A 19,230-nucleotide genomic window follows, 5' to 3' on the forward strand; every position below is an offset into this window, starting at 1 on the left:
CTTGTATCCAGATAAGTCCATATGTGGCTCATAAATGTTATTGTTAAAGGAATAGTCAGATTTTAGCCCCTAAATTTACCTGATGTAAAAAAGTACATTCATGATAGCATTTAAGCTTTTTCTAGTTAAGAAATTATAATCGAAACAGTCTTTGGGTTTTTTTTACACATATCCATGCAGTGCCTGCAACTCCAACATGAAATGTTGCTGCATTCTGCTTGTTCAGGAGAACTCGAACATTAAATTGACTAGTCATTTTTTATTGTCCAAACTGAGTGAAATGCAAAAAGTAAACTGCACAAAAGCTGACTCTTCAGGTTTTCCCAGTGCAATGCAGCTACACAGAGGTGTAAGAGCAAGTACTATTTTCTCCCTCCCCACTCCTTGTGTACCCAGAAAGCAGGCACCATCTGACCCTAATTTCTGTAAAATAAAGTTAAAATAAATAAATAAAAACATGTTCTGTAACAGTTTAAAAGAAATCTTATGATTTACAACACTATGAAAGTGATTGGACAATCCATAATTTGCTAACACATTGAAATAAATTCACTGATTGGTGGTTTGTGTACTGGCTGTATTGTCCTAATATCTTTGTATTCTTCTGTTTTGGAATTTTTTAAACAGATTTCATAATTCAGGAACTGTTGAAAACATGCTGCTTTCTTGACTAAAGGAATTAAATACTTATTTTAGCTTTAAAAATTGAACTTCCTTCTAGACTATTCTAAGAATTACTTCTAAGTGGATTCATTAACTCATTTGCTTTGAACATTCAAAATATTCAGAGCAATTCTAAACCTAAAGTTATCACCAGATATTCTACTCTGTTACCTTATAACATGTTTCCAGAGTGGAAATTTTTAGTTACCCTTCATAATTTATCTCTCTGTCATATAACCAGAAAGGCATACAAGACCAGGTATCAGTTTCTAAATGGTCCATTTTTGAGTTTATAATTCACTTTGTGAACTAAACTTTATAGTTGTAAGAACGTTGTGCCATTGCAATAAGTAGTTCTCCTGCACCAAAAAATAATGAGCAACATTTTCTTTTTTTTACTCTGGTTTCAGTCCCACTTAGAAATTTTGCAATACCTTCTGCTAGAAGTACAGCATCAGGGTGACAATGATGTATGTATGTTTGAACATTGTGACTACAGCTTAACTAGCTTCTGATTTAGAAGTTGTTTTTTAGCCTCAGATATATCTCCCAAGAATGCATAAGTGGAAGAAATGTATTAACTGTAAGAAGGCATATTTGGTTTTGGCAGTTCAGTACTGTAGTATTCCTTATGAGAGCTATGGCAAATCTTCACAATTTTCAGCATAGGTTTCATGTAAATTTTTCTGCTAATGTGGTCTCCCTGCAAGGTATATCTTCATAAGTGCTTGTAAGGGGAAATGTATTTTTAGGTTTTCTTAACCAACAGATTTATCAGATGAACTATAAAATATGCTGTGTATTCAATGCATTGTATTTTATGTTGGTCTGTTGTAGGTTGATATGCCATCCTAAGCAGGAAGATTGTATAAATAGTATATGGTAGGATTTAAAATGCAGCCCTGAAATATCTATTAACTTATTAAAATAACATATCTGTTCTCTACCTTGGTAAGAGTAGATAATACCTATTTTTAGCTCCTTAGATTCAACCGTGGCACAAAATCAATTTCTGGCAGTGTATCTTATGAGAAAAACCCAAGACACACTATTAATTTAATATAATTAAATAAGAGACCCATATTCTCTTCTCTTTACATGTTCCATTGTGATAATCAAGATTTATAGATTTGGTTGGCAGGTGTTTTAAAATGCAAAACCTCCTATAACATCAAATTCCCTAGTACTCACTGATCAAGGTTTCTCTTGAAGTCAGTGACTAAAAAAAATTATCAGGATCACATTATAGGTGTTATCCAAACGAGGATTCTAAAAACAAGCCCAGCAATGTTGTCTAGTTGATAGGCTTTCACAGTTCTTGACAATGAAGCACGCAAGCATGTATTGGACAGCATCAGAAAAGGGAATGGTGTCCTTCCACTGAGGTTGTCAATTAATCGCAGTTAATGGCTGTGATGAATAGAAAGCAAAATTAATGCATTCATTTTAACACATTAATCGCATACATGTGGGTGGGGCAGGAGGCATTGGCGGGGGGCTGAAGCCCCAGCCCACAGCTCCGTGGGTGTCGGGCACCGAAACCTCTGGCGCAGCTCTGGAGGTGGAGGGGGCCTGCAGCAGCTGCTGCTCACAGCTTCCCAGGCAGTGGAGGGGATGGATCCCCGCTCCTCAACCCCCGAGAGTGACTGGAGCCCCAAGCCCTTAGGGTGGCTGAAGCCCCGTGCCTGGCTGGAGCCCCAAGCCCCATGCCCTGGGTGGGGGCTGAATCCTCCAGCCCTGACCCTATATTTGAAAATATAGTAAACCTCCAAAAATATTTAAATCAATGGTATTTCAGATATTGTTTGACAGTGTGATTAAACCTGTGATTAATCACAATTATTTTTTTAATTGTTTGACAGCCCGACTTTCCTTTGCTTTCATTCAGTCTCAAAAGTTGCTTCTGCATTGCATATGTTACCACCACCAACTCCCCATTTTTGTCAAAGCAGTTGGAACTAGTCATTGGCTGAGGCACCAAGCGGCCTAAATGAACCAGTAGTCTAATTTGATTTGTCAGTTTCTATTGTAAGTAAGTAGGATTCAGATTCCCTTGGCATATTTTAACCCAGCAATAGTATAGGTGTGATATGCTACAATTTTATTGCTCTTGAGAATTAATAAGCATCTTATATAATCAGGATTCTACCCTTTTGCTACATGGACTATAAAACATCTCAACATGATGTTCACTTGCCTCAAACTTGTTTATTTAAAATCACTTCACAATGCAAACAAACAAACAAAAGCAAAACAGTACCTCTCCCATCCACAAATACACAGAAATTAATCCCTAGAATAGCTCCCACAACAATGCCAAACCACACTCACCTCAACCTGTCTCAAATACTTCCTCATGCTAGATGGACTGCAGCATGCCTGCCAGTGAAGAGTTTCAGTCCAGTTTGGATCATGAAGCGGTATCAATTCCAAAACCAGGGCAACCTGCCCGCGTACACTGAGGGTGTTCAGAATCTAGCATCTCTACTGATTTCAGCTCAAGGAACAGCCTATGGGGATAGAGATGATCTCTCAAATTGGCAGGTCCCAGGATGTTAGAGCTTTATATTTCAAAAACAACACTCTAAACGGTACCTGCTGTTTCAGATAACTGCTGTAGATTCTTGAGCATTTGTATTATTTGCTTCTGTTGAGATAAAAGGATGGCTACTTATAAGTGCGTAGTTCCATGCCGCGTGAGACAGCAGTTTATTTCCTGTTGGCTGGAAGCCAGCCGAAGGAGATGTGAGAAAGAAACAGGAGAGGCAGTGACCCCTGGTAGTTGGGAGAATGAACTGCAGAGACACCTTTATTCAGTCACAGTTGTTTGTGTAGGATTCCAACATGATTGTGCGGTTATGCGATTGGGAGTACAGATGGTCATTTTGTGATTATCACCTCCATTGTGACATCTCGATTTGAAGACTAAGAGAAAAGAAGCCTACACACAATATGGTAAATGATCTATTTTTATTGTAGACAGTGAACAGATCATCTATTTAATATTATCTGCATTCCAGAATTAGAAATAACTCCTGTTTTTCCTTTGTCTGTTCCACTGATACAGATGCAAATGTGTCTCCTTGCTCCTTTTGGTAAGAAAAATGATGCCCTTACCATTGTCATAGAACACACTTTGGGAAATATTCCAGCCTTTCCAATTCCAGCAATTTTAGTAAATTCCTTGCAGAATATGTTTAATCACTCAGCATTTAGCCCTTCTTATCATAAGTGCTGTAGATAATGTTCATAACCGCCTCTGGGACAACTAAATATGTTCTCAGTGCATATTACAGATTTGGGGATTGTTTCTACAGTTCTTAAAGTTGCAGGGAGCTTTAATGACTTTTTTAAAAAAATAAATCCCTGGTCCAGGCTATATTTTCAGAATAGTTGATTTTTTTCTCTCTTTTTTGAAAAAGAAAGCCAAGGAAGCTCAAAAGCAAGATAATATATATTTTTCAGGCACATATAGTAAGGGTCGGTTAACACAAGGCTACCAACCTTGCAATTGTAGAGTGTTCCCTAGGAGCTGGGAGCCCTAACCCACCTGGACAGGCTATAATACTAATGTAAGTAAACATTTGTGCACTAGTGGTTCGTTGTCAAAGTGTTGTTCTAAATCCTGCTCCTCCAGTACAGCTAACATTGAGTAACACATACACCCTTTGGCTTTATTTTATTTTATGTATTTGTTATCACTCTTTATTGACTTAGTCTTCCATAACAACTAATATACAGAACATGCTTGACATTTTTTTGCTATAAAAGTAAAGTTATTAATTTTAACTTCATCATTTTTACCTGTGTGGGCTTGTCACCTACAGAGAATTTATGTAAGGCACCTATGAAGCTTAAAATGTGGTCCACTAAGATACTTGTAAATGTTAATATTATATGACAAGTAAAGAGTAGGTCATAATAGTCCCTTTATATATATATCAGTGGTGCTCAACATATTTACCATTGTGGGCCAAATATGCAGCTCTCTATGTGTTATGAGGGCCACATCCACATGATGTATATGCTACCTGTATGGCCCTGAGGATGTCACATGGACCACAGCTGTGTGCTGATTGGGCCATGGGTTGAGAACCATTAATATATATTTGTATACATCTATATAGATAGATATGAGAGAGAGAGAGATTTTGAAAATTTTATTTTTTCATTTTTTTGTCTTTATTGTCCAACTATCTCTAATGATAGATCATATTATGACTGCTTAGGTTATTAACCATCTCATAGGGTTAGATTGTTGGGAATATACTTTCATTTGTATGTAAGGGCTATACATAATTGTCCCACCCAAAGAGGAAGTGCAGAAAGGCATTGTGACTCAAAGGCACCCTTCTGAGTCACGGCCCTTCTGGAGTTCCTTTTTTGCCGATGGGAAAGGAATATGAGGGTCTGCCAGCTGGTAAATAGTTGGGCACAGAGTCTTGGCTTTGAATACTCTTCTTCAACTTGCTCATGAAGGGGGTGTGGCAACCACATGGAACCTGCCCTCCTCTTCCCTTTTCCTCTCTCCCCTCTCCACCAGTACAAGTAGGGTCTTCATTGCCACATAGGAACAATCAACAATTTAGGTCATAATGAATGTTCTGCATGCTAACAATTATATAATCCATTTTATTCATGCAAAAATTAATGTTTATATATTTTTAATTCACCAGCTAACTTTCTCAAAGATAGGAAAAGGCACTAGTCCTCAACAAGGCCAACAGAAAAAAAATGAATTTCCTAGACTAAGATATTTTAGAGATATTGTATAAGCCAAAAAAGTATTAGAAAAATAAAGATCAGGAAATAATCAGATCACAATACCTTCAAAACTGTCTAATTTCCCCAAAAAACTTACCAGAAAAAAAAGTTCCCTGCAAATAAATGTGGCATATGACAGTTCTGAAAAATGGGTTTCTTTTTGAGGAGATGATGGAGGTTGAAAATATTGCTGATAATTGCGAGCTGTCTTCAGCCGTAACTATAGAGCAGTTACTATCCATCCATAGTATTATCTACAGATTTCAGACTTGCAACTCAGAGCAAATACTGATCAACACATTTTTCATTTTTCATGATAATACCTATGAATAAGTAAAGTATGGAATTAATTAGAGTAATTTGACTAAGCTGTAACCGAAAGGGCAGCAGCTGGATGCTTGAAAACAGATGGTATTTCTGATCTGAATAGATTTGATCTTGACTAATTTTCAAAGCTAAGAAGCACTGGGAGTGGTTATTGCAGTACTTTGTGTGGGTGATCATAAGCATATGTAGGCCAAAATTCACTCCTGGTGTTAGCAGGTGCAATAAGATTTAAGTTCATGGAGTTATGCTCATTCTGTCTCTTATAATGCTTATCACTGTGGTAACTGAATTTGTCCTTTAGTGTTGTTGGCTTCTCTGTATTAGCAACTGTAATGACTGTATATATACAGGTATATATGCAGTATTGGGTTACATTCCTCCTCCTGTTATCTCTCTATGGGCTTCAGCAAAACGGAAAGTGAAAAAAAATTATTAGCCAGGAACTATGTAGACATTGGCTTTAATGCTGTTGTAAACTAAGCAAAATAGAGCCTTGTCAATAATTCTCATATAGCATTCCCCTAGCTGGAAAAGGTAGCTCCATGGGCTGAAATCCTGCCCTCCTCCCCCTCCAGATATAGAGGGTAGGACTTTTTGATGTAGCACGCATTCTGCAGTTAGACTGCTCTGTTTTGAGGGGGCAAGGAATTTTTATCTAAGGAAGGGAGGAACCAGATTTGAGGGAGTGGTAGTTGAGGGAGATTCTAATCTAGGGTTCAAAGCAAAGTTAAGGGGTAGTTTGACTTGTGGGGGAAGGATGTAACAGGGGTGAGGGTGAAGAGGAACAAAGGTTCTGAACTGGGAGGAGGACAGGTTGGATTGGGAGGCTTGAGTACGGGAGGAATGTAGTCAGGTGGTGAGTGAGGATATGAGTGAATTGGGGGCGTGTGGTATAGTAGAGCTAGATTGGAAGGGAAGGGGTTGGGACTAGGCGAGAACAATCAAAGATCATAGAGAGCTAGACTCTGTTTTCTCCCACTTTGCCTTTTCAGTAAAAATCCATTTTTACCATTCTGGGGGGCACCCCGTTTTCTTTACACTTCTCACCAACTTCCCTTATCCTCCCACAAAACACTTCTCTCTGATGCCTCCAACAATGTTTCTTTTTGAATATATAATCGATCTGCTGGGGAGGAGATTGCAACCTGCAGCCTCCCCAGTTATTTGGGGTCCTATCTGCCTCTGAATTTTGGTTTAATTAAAAAGATAAAAAACATAGCCGGGAAAGTGTGTTGGATAATCCATATTGTATTTTCCTTCTGTCTTTCTCCTTATACATTCACCCCTTGCTATTTTATTTCTGAGGTGATTGAGATATGGCCCTTCCTTCTGTGTATGTCAGGATTTCGAGCTTTGGGCTGGGCCTAAATCATTATTTGCCAACTTCATAAAATTTAAAAGACCTAAATAACAAAACTAAAGTAAACCATATTTTCATCAAACACTGTGATGAACGTTCTCGGGCAACAGACCTCTATGAAACTTTGCTGGGCTTGGTTTGTGATAGTATTAGTGAATCAAACGCCACAGTTCATTCTGCAGCTGTTGGAAGTGAACCAACCCCTGCTGGTTTGCTTGTATGTTTCATATTTAGAAGCTGTAACTTCTAAAGGGAACATGGCCCCTTCCTTCCCAGCAAGATGCTCTCTTCCTATCTATCCAGCCCCTTGACCCTAGAAACCTCTCCAAACCTAAAGATAAAATGGAGATTTCTGAGAGGATTGTTGGGAAAAGACAAAGTATTGATGAAGTAAACAAGTTAGTTAGCTGGAGAGGATGTTTATGTAGGGGTCATGGTTAATACTGCATGAATATTCTTCTATTATGTTTATAGAACATATTAGACCTCAATCTTAGGCCATGTTTGAGTGTGTTTGAGGGCTGTAGCAAATATTTTGCACACCTCTAACCCACGGTAATCAGATAATGTGGTGAGGAGTACAGTATAAGGGCACAGATAGACTCAACAGGCACTGTGTAGTTTCTTATCTACCTATTTTCAGATGTCATGAGCCTCCGCTTCCGTGTTTTCTGTCCCAGATTAATCTTTCTTTGGGGTTTTATGGACTGAATACAGAATGCCCAATTATTCTGTAAATTTTCACTTTTCAGTCTCTGGCATGCAGAATTCCCAACAGTCACAAAAGGAGAAAGAAAAAGGTTGTTAGGTAGGGGAAGAGAGTAGAAAGAGTGTGAAATAATAGTTCATACCTTTCAGGGGAAATGCGTGTTGTTAATTTTTCTTTCTTTCTGTTAGCAAATGCAGTTTGGTTTATAGAAACAAACACGAAACAGGCTGTGCAGTTTAAAAAGCCTTTGGGAACTTCGAGCTTTCTTAGTCTGATACGAGATGAGAATGTGTGATTTCCACTAACAATGCCTTGTTCTCTTCCTTTCATTCAATATAACTTTGTATGTGATACAGACAGTCTAGCAGACTTTAAATAGCCATTAAATCACTGGGCAGTGCTACTGTCAGATACTGGTGAATAAGTTTTTGTTGTTTGATTTTTTAAAAACATAATTTATCAAGTAGCAAATAGGCAATGCATAGAGTGATAGATTCTGAGATAAGTTAGGATACTGAATTTACATACTGGAGGCTTGGGAGATTTTAAAGTCATATAATGGCTGCTATTAACATATTTCCTACTTTGGTAATGCATAAAATTACTGTATTCTGGGGAAATGACTGGAGTAAGGTTATATATATATACACAGCACAATTATCCTTTCATTTACCGCATAATCGTTTAATTCCATTGACTTTAGATGATGTACCCCTGATATACACTGCTGGAAGTAAGGATATGGCTACACTAGAGCTGGGCAAATAACTAATTTTTCAGTTGGTGGAAGTTCTGAAAAATAGGAGGGGGAAATCAGTTCATCTTGAACTTAATCTGAAATTGGAAATTTTAACGCATAAAAAAAGGGAGGATTCAAACCTGAGTCTCACACATTCTAAGGGAGTGCCCTAATCACTTGGCTAAAGGCTATGAAGGCATGAAAAGTGGCAGCAACATCACCCTTCCTCGTCCTCCTTTCTGTTTTGTGAATGGCTGAAATTATTTATGTTAAATTTGCAGATAGCTTCAGGTCAGTCAAAACTGCATTTTTCATCAAATAAACCAGAAAAAGCTGTGGCTGGTTTAGCCTACCCAAGCTCACTTGAATCCAACTAGTGCAGGTAACAATAGCAGTGAAAACAGCTCAGTGTGGGCTTCTGAGCAGGCTAATGAGGCGATAATGGACCAAGGGTCCATGCTATGTTTACACTACCCATGCTGATGCCTCGCTTGGGTAGGCTAGCTTGTGCATAGCTTTTACTGTGTAGACATGACCTAAGAGGAGAATCAAGTCCAAAATTGGCATGTGAAGGAAGGAGCTCATTTCTGGTATGAAGCTACTTAAGATTGGACAGAGCTCTTTTTATCTTGCTTCTCCATGTCTAGTTATTCTCAGCAGAAATCACAGTTTTATCAGCTGGTTTTTTTTTCCTGACTATTCTCAAAACACACACACTGACACTGAGGGAGTCTTTTCCTACAGATTTGAGCTCAAAGTCACTGTTCCTAATATCTTATGAAGTTCCATGAAGGACTGCTACCAACGAAAGAGAAAAAAAATGCAAAAATTCCTAAGGTTTGAAGGCACCTTCAGATGTGGAACATGAGATAGGATATACTTAGCATCTTTTGATGAGAATAACCAGTAAGGGGGAGTTTAGAGCTGAAAATATTGTCCATTTAAATAAGTAAGCATAAGCATATTTTCCACTCCATGCCTCTGATGAATTGGGTTTTAGCCCACGGAAGCTTAAGCCCAAATAAATTTGTTAGTATCTGTAGCCAGACAGCCAGCCCCCCCCCGCCCCTCTCAGACCAGCATTGCTGGAAACACAGGAGGAAGCCGGAACAGGGCACTTAACATATATTCCAGCACAGCCTTTGAAGCTGTGAAAGCACAGGTGTGCTGCTACAATGTGCCTCTGGGAACAGATACGACGATTAAGCTCACAGCAGGCAGAGGCCCTGTGACAGACATGGCTCTTAGCCCCTACTAAATAGCGTGATGCACACACACCAACATCCTAGGTGGGAAAATATTTACCCTGATAAAAGAAATGTCCAGTAGTCGAAACTTATTGTTTCTCTCCTTTGCAAGTGTAAACTACTCTTGCGAAAGCTGGCGTCACCCCGACAGACCAGCCTCAATTTGGCATAAGAAAGGAGAAAGAGAATAAAGGAGTACAGAGGTATAAGTAGGGGACCTACAGCACCATGATTTTTGAGTGCTTTTCACTATCTATCTGCTGGTCAGATAAGTGACAGCCTCCCAAGGCTTCTGCAGCTAAGAGGGTCCCTACGCCTTGTCCCTTATTCGTCTTTCCGCGGAATTGAGTGACCGATCCTGGCTTGGCACCGCTGGAATCGAGAGATGCAAGGAGGGTAAGAAGCACCCACACCTGATCTCCTATCTTTAGAGTACACATATTTTGAAATAGAGCTCTATACTTTGTTTTCTTTCTTTGGGATTGTGGCTTCAGTTTTGTAACTTGTTTGTGTGTGTAACATCTCTACATTTAAATAAGTAGGCGCTAGCAATTTTGTAACCACATGATTAGAATCTAGCTTAATAAATTTTGGTAACCATTTGTGCATAAGCCTGACTTGTTTTCTCTGGTTTACTGTAAAGCAGCCAACACAATTAAAGAACCTCAGCCGTTTTGGCTCTAAAGCCTGGCCATTAGGTGAGAGTACTAAGAGCCTAGCGTTGAGTTGTGCCGCCTCCACGGGGCAAACTCTTGGGGCACCTGTCAGTCAATCCTGGCTGCCCGCCGCGAAGGGACAGTGCGTCCTAGCGGTTAAAGTCACGGATGGTATAAACGGGCATAGCTGGCACCTCACCAAACATCCTTGGCCGTCGGCTAACAGTATCTAAGGTGCCACAAGGAGTCCTCTTTGTTTTTGCATAAACTAAGTGTAAATCATGATGACTACAATAATAATAAAGGACAAGTAACTCAGTTTTACTTTCAGTTTTTAATTAAATAAGCTTTACTTTTTAAATTAGGGATTTTTAATAGATTATCATATTTTAAATAATAAATGTATAGACTCTAAGGCCAGAAGGGACAATTGTGATTATCTACTGACCTCCCATATAACACAGGCCATAGAACTTCCCCAAAATAATTCCTGGAGCATATCTTTTATAAAAACATCCAATCTAGATTTTAAAAATGGTCAGGGATGGAGAATCTACCATAACACTTGGTAAATTGCTTCAATGGTTAATTCCTCTTACCATTAAAAATGTATGCCTTAATTCCAGTTTGTCTTTATTACGACAAATCTAGTCTCCAGGTGCATATTCAAAGTGTTTAAGTACAAAGTTTTTTTAAAAAACTGACATACATGACACCTATACACACTCCAATTATAAAAATAATTTTATCTTTTATTATGGAATTTTAATTATGTTCAACAATGCAAAATTTGCTGACTGTGAGTTTCACACATGCAGTCCTTTTCAGATGTTGAATATTGTATTCAATTCGGGTTGTGTCAATCAAAAAGTAAATACTGCTTTAAGTTTGAAAAAAATTAGGTTAACCTTTGCCATTCATTATTATTTTCAGGCATATATACTTTTCAGCTTCTCATCCAAGCCAGAATATAGAATGAATGAATATATATATTCATTCTATATTCTGATATATATTGTTAGGATATAGATATTCAGGCCTGTCTGTAAAGGCCTGTACTCTAAGAATTTAGGTGTATTCTTATCACTTAGCTAGTTATAGAGGTTGTCATAAATATAAAGGGAAGGGTAAACACCTTTAAAATCCTCTCCTGGCCAGAGGAAAAACACTTTCACCTGTAAAGGGTTAAGAAGCTAAGATAACCTTGCTGGCACCTGACCAAAATGACCAATGAGGAGACAAGATACTTTCAAAAGCTGGGGGGAGGGAGGAACAAAGCCTCTCTCTCTGTCTGTGTGATGCTTTTGCCAGGGACAGAACAGGAATGGAGTCTTGGTACTTAGAAAGTAATCTAGCTAGATATGCGTTAGATTCTGTTTTCTTTAAATGGCTGAGAAAGTAAGCTGTGCTGAATGGAATGTAGATTCCTGTTTTTGTGTCTTTTTGTAACTTAAGGTTTTGCCTAGAGGGATTCTCTATGTTTTGAATCTGATTACCCTGTAAGGTATTTACCATCCTGATTTTACAGAGGTGATTTTTTTACTTTTTCTTCTATTAAAATTCTTCTTTTAAGAATCTGATTCTTTCATTGTTCTTAAGATCCAAGGGTTTGGGTCTGTGGTCACCTATGCAAATTGGTGACGATTTTTATCAAACCTTCGCCAGGAAAGGGGGTGTAGGATTTGGGAGGATTTTGGGGGGAAAGACATTTCCAAATGGGCTCTTTCCCAGTTACATATCTCTTAGACGTTTGGTGGTGGCAGCAATAAAGTACAAGGGCAAAAGGTAAAATAGTTTGTACCTTGGGGAAATTTTAACCTAAGCTGGTAAAAATAAGCTTAGCAGGTTTTCATGCAGGTCCCCACATCTGTACCCTAGAGTTCAGAGTGGGGAAGGAACCTTGACAGGTATAAAAGAAAGAAACAAAATTGCTGTCTGCCGGTGTAAGGTCCTTCTCTTACTGTGACAGTCTGAGGCCCTGTGCTTAGGCTAAGATCTTTGGCTAAGCAGCAGAGACAGCCATAAGCTGGGAAGCGACCGGTCACATCCTCACATTCCAAACTAGTCACATTGAAATAAGGTGCTATTGGGCTGTTAAGAATACAATCCTGTCCTGATAATGCCTATCGCCTCCAGAGAAGGGGAAGTGCCTAGAAAATGTAAAAGGAAACTTAGTTTGATAGCATCCTGTCTGGCAAGAACTCACTTATCAATAGATGGGATGTGAAATCCTCACTTCTGTATTGTTTTGTCATTATAGTTCCCACTTTGCTATTGTTTATTTGCATGGTCTCTGTCTGGTTCTGTGATTGTTTCTGTCTGCTGTATAATTAATTTTGCTGGGTGTAAACTAATTAAGGTGGTGGGATATAATCGGGTAAATAATCATGTTACAATATGTTAGGATTGATTTGTTAAATTTCAGTAAAATGATTGGTTAAGGTATAGCTAAGCAGAACTCAAGTTTTACTATATAGTCTGCAGTCAATCAGGAAGTGAGTGGGTGTGCGGGGGGGGAATGGGAACAGGGTATGGGGGTGGGGAAATTGGAATCATGTTTAGCTAACGGCAGAAATGGGAACAGGGACACAGGTGTAAGGCTCTGTGGTGTCAGAGCTGGGAAGGGGGACACTAAGGAAGGAAACTGGAATCCTGCTTGCTGGAAGTTCACCCCAGTAAACATTGAATTGTTTGCACCTTTGGACTTCGGGTATTGTTGCTCTCTGTTCATGCGAGAAGGACCAGGGAAGTAAGTGGGTGAAGGAATAAGCCCCAAAACATATATATATTTATATATTCATTCTATATTCTGGCTTGGATGAGAAGCTGAAATGCTAAAATGTCTTCATGCTGCCAATTTATCCTGTCTTCCCTTCCTCATCTGCCTGCCTTCTAAACCACGCCTGTATCCTTCACCTTCTTTCTCTTGTCCAGGGATTGCTAAAAAACACTGCACCTGCATCAGGGGAATCCTCAGTGGACATGTTTGGACAGTCTGACCTTGCAGTGCAGGAGAAGCACAAAGGGGACAGAGCAATGGGCCAGGATCTGGCCCATTGTGTGGGAGGCTTTTCTTCTAGTATTTACAGCTGATCTGAAAACACGAACTAGCAAAAATCTTGCAGAAATAACTATCTGAAACCTACTTTTGTTTTATTTCCAAACCGATTATATAGACTTGAGGTATTAGCTTAGGTTTGAATAAGTATTTTTGTGTGTGTTTGATTAACTAGAACTCTTAACCTTGTGAGTTTAAACTACCACTATAGCTACATGTTAAGTCATATTAAGCTACATGTGAAGTCATATTGCCCCAGAGAGAGTTTATGAAGGGTTCTGTACCTATTTGATTCACAATCCCTTCCAGATTCTCTTATGCACACAGGGAAGTATGGAAGCCTTCTCTAAGGGTGAGCTCAGCCTACTGTTTCCTTCCTCACCGTTTTAGGATGATGTGAGACCTTATGGGTTCAGGGATGGATCAGTCTCTGTGCTTTTTTTCCTGCTTACTCTGCCTTTTGTTTCACATTCTCTTTATTTTTTCATATAACAGCCCTGAAAGAAACTTATTCTCTGTAAACAAGTAGCCATAGATTGCAAATTTGGATTGTATAGTATAGCTTTTAATAAAACACTGTCTCTGCCAGCCAGACTGCATGCATAATAAACAGAGGACGTAAAGCTAATGTCCATCATTTTGTGACTTGTTAACTCTCCTTTTCATTCACAATAAGAATTTTAAGGAAACCCACATTTCACTTAAATCTTAGATAGTACAGCAAAGCTTGAAAGAAGTAGCCAGCTTTCATTTTTTTTTAGGATATATACCCTTTATTGTTTAGAAAATTAAGTGTAATTGTTTTGACACTGATAAACAACTTACCCTTTATTGAGTGTGCTTGTTTTCTTTAAGGCTGTATATTTAATGAGTTTGTATGAAAATTCTGTATATTGGCAAACAGCACAGGAAAAGATTCCCAGTGTCCGTCCTTGTAGTTAGCAAACTATTAGGACTTCCCTTGAAAGGATGACCTTTTTGGGTGACTACCTCTGAAGAGTAATTAATTAAAAGGGTTTCTTTAAGTGAAAGCAATGTATTTTTTTAAGAACTGAATTTCAACAACAAAAACATGAAAAACTTCAAATAGTTTATTCAGGCTGTGACCCCGAATGTTTCACAAGTTGTTTAAGGTTTGGCAGGATCTTGTAAAACTTTCTTGGAATTCTAGATTATTTGTAGCATGATGCTTTGGGGTTATATAAATAATTAGAGCAAAGAACAGATGCTGCATAAAAAGAAGAAAATTAGAAATTATGTAAATGCAGGCCAAGGATTTCTATTAAAATAATGTTAACTATCTAAAATAAGATGTCATTCTAACCATCACAAATGTAGTATGCATAGGTAATGCACCATGAGAGCTCAACACTAACTTACCTGACCTGTATGAGGAAGTCTTTATGTACTGAAGACCTTATGTGTATACAATATGGGAAAAAATCTAAAAGACTATTTAAAAATAGTTTCATTCTCTCCAGCGGCAACAGCAATGTTAAAATCAGGATCATACTTGGTTAAAAAAGTCCCTTATATTGTGCATATTGCCCTCAGTGTTTTGACTTTGTGCATCATACCAGAATTTCAGAACATATTCACTTCCCTCCCAACCACCCCAGTACTGTTGCCCTAAAATCAACAAGTGTATATTCATACATACAAAAAGCTACATTAAAATAGCATCAAGGTTCAGAAGTCATGCACTCAGAAATTAGGAATTGCCAGAATTAAGGTTGCTTAATAACCTTTGAGTGTGTGCATTATTGTATAGTCTTTAGTTGCATGATCACATTTTTTTACCCAGGACCCTGCCTTACTGAGTTCACAGGATGAGTCTGGGATCTGTAGTTAATGTGGCTGTTGTCTATAGGATCCTCTGCCTCATTTGTTGCAGAAGATGGAAGATGTATAATGAATGAGGCAGGGGATTGCAGGAGAAGAATGGTCTTGTGGTTTAAATAGTTGAGTGCTGTCCTGGAGAATTGGCTTCTATCCCTACTCGATCCAGAAGTTAGTGTATGGTTCTTTAACTTGTCTTATGCTGGATGTTCAACTAGATGATCCTAATGGTCCCTTTTGGCCTTAAAATCTATGAATCTCAGAAACAATGGGAAGATTTATTTAACAAGGGGAAAACAACATAATTGTTTTCCCTACCCTTGTTCTCAGAATTGACCAGATTATTTTTTGCTAATTGATTTTTTCCAAAAAATTCAGCCTGAGTGCCCAGGCATAGAAAATTTCACACTGCATGGTTAAAATTTGGCAAAGTCCGAGGCAACTGAAAACAGTGTCTTATAATGGAAACTGTCAGGCAACCTTAACTATATTACTGAACTATCTGTAATGATATCTTAAACGGTTATAGAGCCTTCATCTTGATGAATTTCAAAGTGCTTTATTATGATCTTATTTATACAGGCAGAGTGGTCCTTACCATCTTTTTGAGACTAAGAGACAGCTATAGAACCTGTCAATTTAATGTCAGAGCAACCAGTAAGTAATTTATAATGACAGTAAATAGAATAAGAGGGAACCATATGCAACTTAACTATTATGTGTCACAGTCTTAAAACCATCTTTGTACAGTATTCCCAGTTCTTTTCTACAGCTGGAATGCTATGCTCAACAAAGATACACAGCAGGTTAACACAGGAAATTAAGAATATTGTATTCAGTTGAAATTCAGTGGGAATTTAGGTTGGAGAAAAGTTAGTGCACGTACAGTCCCATATGTCACCGAAACATATCCATTCCGGTTTTCTTTGCTTCCCACGGGAATAATGACTTCTGATTTTTAATTGAAACAAGCTAACAGCATAACTTAGGGCTTGATCCTGCAAACACTTAAGCAAATGATTAGTTCCATTGAAATCAATGGGATTGCTCACGTCCTTATTCATGACTGAGTTACATCAGCCTTAAGAGGTCCATCTCTAGCCAAGATGTGAGTTCTGTTTCCCAAAAAAAGTTAGCTACACGCCCCGCTCTTTCACTGCCCCCCACCATATCTGCTGTTGCTATTGCTGTCAAATGGCCTGAAAAAGAGTGTCAGGTGAGGATGCGGGGGAGTTAGTCATAATCTGGGATCAGTGTAGTTGTAGTTGTGTTGGTCCCAGGTTATTAGAGAGACAAGTGGGTGAGGAAATATCTTTTATTGGACCAACTTCTGTTGGTGAGAGAGACAAGCTTTTGAGCCACATAGACCTGCTCTTCAAGTCTGGGAAAGAAATTCCAAGCATTACAGCAAAATGCAACTGCTAGCAGCAAATATCTGATCTGCAAATGCTAGCAGCAAATATCTCTAATGGCTGGTGATCGAACAGTAGATGGGGGGGCTCTGAGTTACTACAGAAAATTATTTCCCGGATGTCTGGATGGTAGGTCTTTCCCACATGCTCAGAGTATAACTGATCACCATATTTGGGGTTGGGAAGGAATTTTTCTCTGTATCAGATTGGCAGAGACTCTTGATTTTTTTTGTTTTGTTTTGCCTTCCTCTGCATCATGGGGTATGGGTCACTTGCTGGTTTAAACCAGTGCAAATGGTGGATTATCTGTAACTTGAAGTCTTTAAGCCATGATTTGAGGACTTCAGTAACTCAGCCAGAGTTAAGGGTCTGTTACAGGAGTGAGTCAGTGAAGTTCTGTGGCCTGCAGCTTGGAGGTCAGACGCTAGATGATCACAATGGTCCCTTCTGATCTTAAAGTCTATGAGTGTATGCAAGGTGGAAAAGATTGTTTAGCATAAGTAGTTAGCACATATTGTAAGGGACCATAGACAAAAATATGGGGGTAGTGGGTTATAGGTTGTTGTAACAAGCTGTAAATCCTGTGTCTCTGTTCAGTCCATGGTTTTTGGTGCCTAGGAGAGTAATGAATTCAAGATCCCAGGCTCATCTTTTGAGAGTGTTGTGTAGCATTTCCTTTGAGGATGAGGACTGAGAAGTCAGATACAGAGTGATCACGTTGTGAAAAGTGTTCTCCCACAGGTGATGTGGTGTTTTTGTCTTTTATCATTTTCCTATGTGAGTTCATTTGAGAGCATAGTGATTGTCTAGTTTCATCCACATAGTTGTTATTAAAGCATTTAATGCACTGGATGAGGTACACCACATGTGATTGGCATGTGTAGGATCCCTGGATCTTAAAAAATATGTATTGAACATTGGGGGTGTTGAACATTGTTGCAGCGGAGATATGTCTGCACATTTTGTATCTGTTGTTTTTGCAGCGTCCTGTGCCACTTTAAGTTGGTGTGCTGGTCTGTGGGGAGCTTGCTTCTGATGATGTGCTTGGAAGGGTTGGGGGGTGATTTGAAGGGCAGAAATGGTGATTAAGGAAAGATTTCTTTCAGGATGGGGTCCCCATTGAATATGGCTTGTAGTTGTTTGATGATACCTTTTATGGATTCCAGTGTGAGTGGTAGGTAATAATTATGGGTGTGCGGTCAGAGGGGGTTTTATTTCTGTATTGAGGAAGGTTCTCTTGGGATGTTTGGGTGGCCCATTACATGATGCGATCTACTTCTCTGGTGGAATGTCCTTGTTTGGTAAAGGTGGTTTTAAATGTGTTAAGGTGTATATCCTTTCTCCTTGGAATGCATTCTGTGCTATCTGAGTGCCTCGCTGTAGATAAGATTTCTTGATGTGTTTGGGGTGCATGGGATCTATGAATGTAGGTGTAGTGATCCATGGGTTTCTTGTATGTGGTTTTCTGTAGAGTTCTATTGTTGAAGCTGATTGTGATGTCCAGGAAGTTGAGAGAAGTAGCTTGCATGGTGGAACAGGTGCTTAAAGTGGTTCCTCAATGACCCACCTAGATGTTTACTTGTATTATGGCTTTGCCATTTTAAACACTGAAGTCTTTAGCTAATCTTGAGAATAATTCTCTGGTATAACTAAATATTACTGTTCACATTTTACAGATGAGGAAAGAGAGTCAAAGAAGGTTGAATAACACGTTGTTGTCAGACCCAGGAATGGAACTCAGGAGTGCCTGCATTCCACTCCTGTGGTCAGTTCGCTAGGCCACTGTGTGACTGGATAATATAAACAACTTTATTACAATGGAATATCTATCAGAAATATTTCAAATGGACCCATCATGGTACCTAAGAATTGATTTTTAATTTTGTTTGGGGCACATGTATTATTCGTATTGTTGGCATTTGAATTCATAATGATTCACAAAATGATTGCCTGCATATTTTGGAGTATTAATGTATTCCCAAAATACATTGATAAAATAGAAAATAAATAAACAGCAATAATTTAGAAGCTAATTAATATCTGACATGATATTGATGAAGGTATTCTTTTTGACTTTGGTCCTGCAAACACTTACACATGTGCTTAACTGGATTACTGTGGGTAATCCCACAACAGTGGGACCACTCCCAGTAGTAAAGTTAAGTACATATTTGCAGGACTGGGGTCTTTATCAGGATATATTATTTTTAGGATAATATGTTTCTTTAAAGAAAAACACAATAGAGACATATGTTCTGTGTTCCAAATTTTTCCCCCTTGAAGTTTTAGTTTTGCATAGTTAATTTTACATTTTACAAAAGATGTGTCCTTATTATTGCATTATATATTTACATGCACACACGTTATTTCTTTGGCATTCAAGTAAATGTCCACTGTAGCAAAATGTATTTTTACTAAATCTGAAGAACTGCAAACAGCCTTTGTAATTTATCAGC

The 19,230-nt window shown here is 38.5% G+C and overlaps 1 protein-coding gene across 11 annotated transcripts in view; it reads left to right on the plus strand.

Annotated features, from left to right (window-relative positions):
- PCDH15 (protocadherin related 15) overlaps positions 1–19,230 on the plus strand; it is a 1,355,521-nt gene that overhangs the window by 981,996 nt on the left and 354,295 nt on the right. The gene's annotated exons all lie outside the window — the stretch shown is intronic.

This window comes from Lepidochelys kempii, chromosome 7, assembly GCF_965140265.1.
Source record: "Lepidochelys kempii isolate rLepKem1 chromosome 7, rLepKem1.hap2, whole genome shotgun sequence".
NCBI classification, from domain to species: Eukaryota; Metazoa; Chordata; order Testudines; family Cheloniidae; genus Lepidochelys; species Lepidochelys kempii.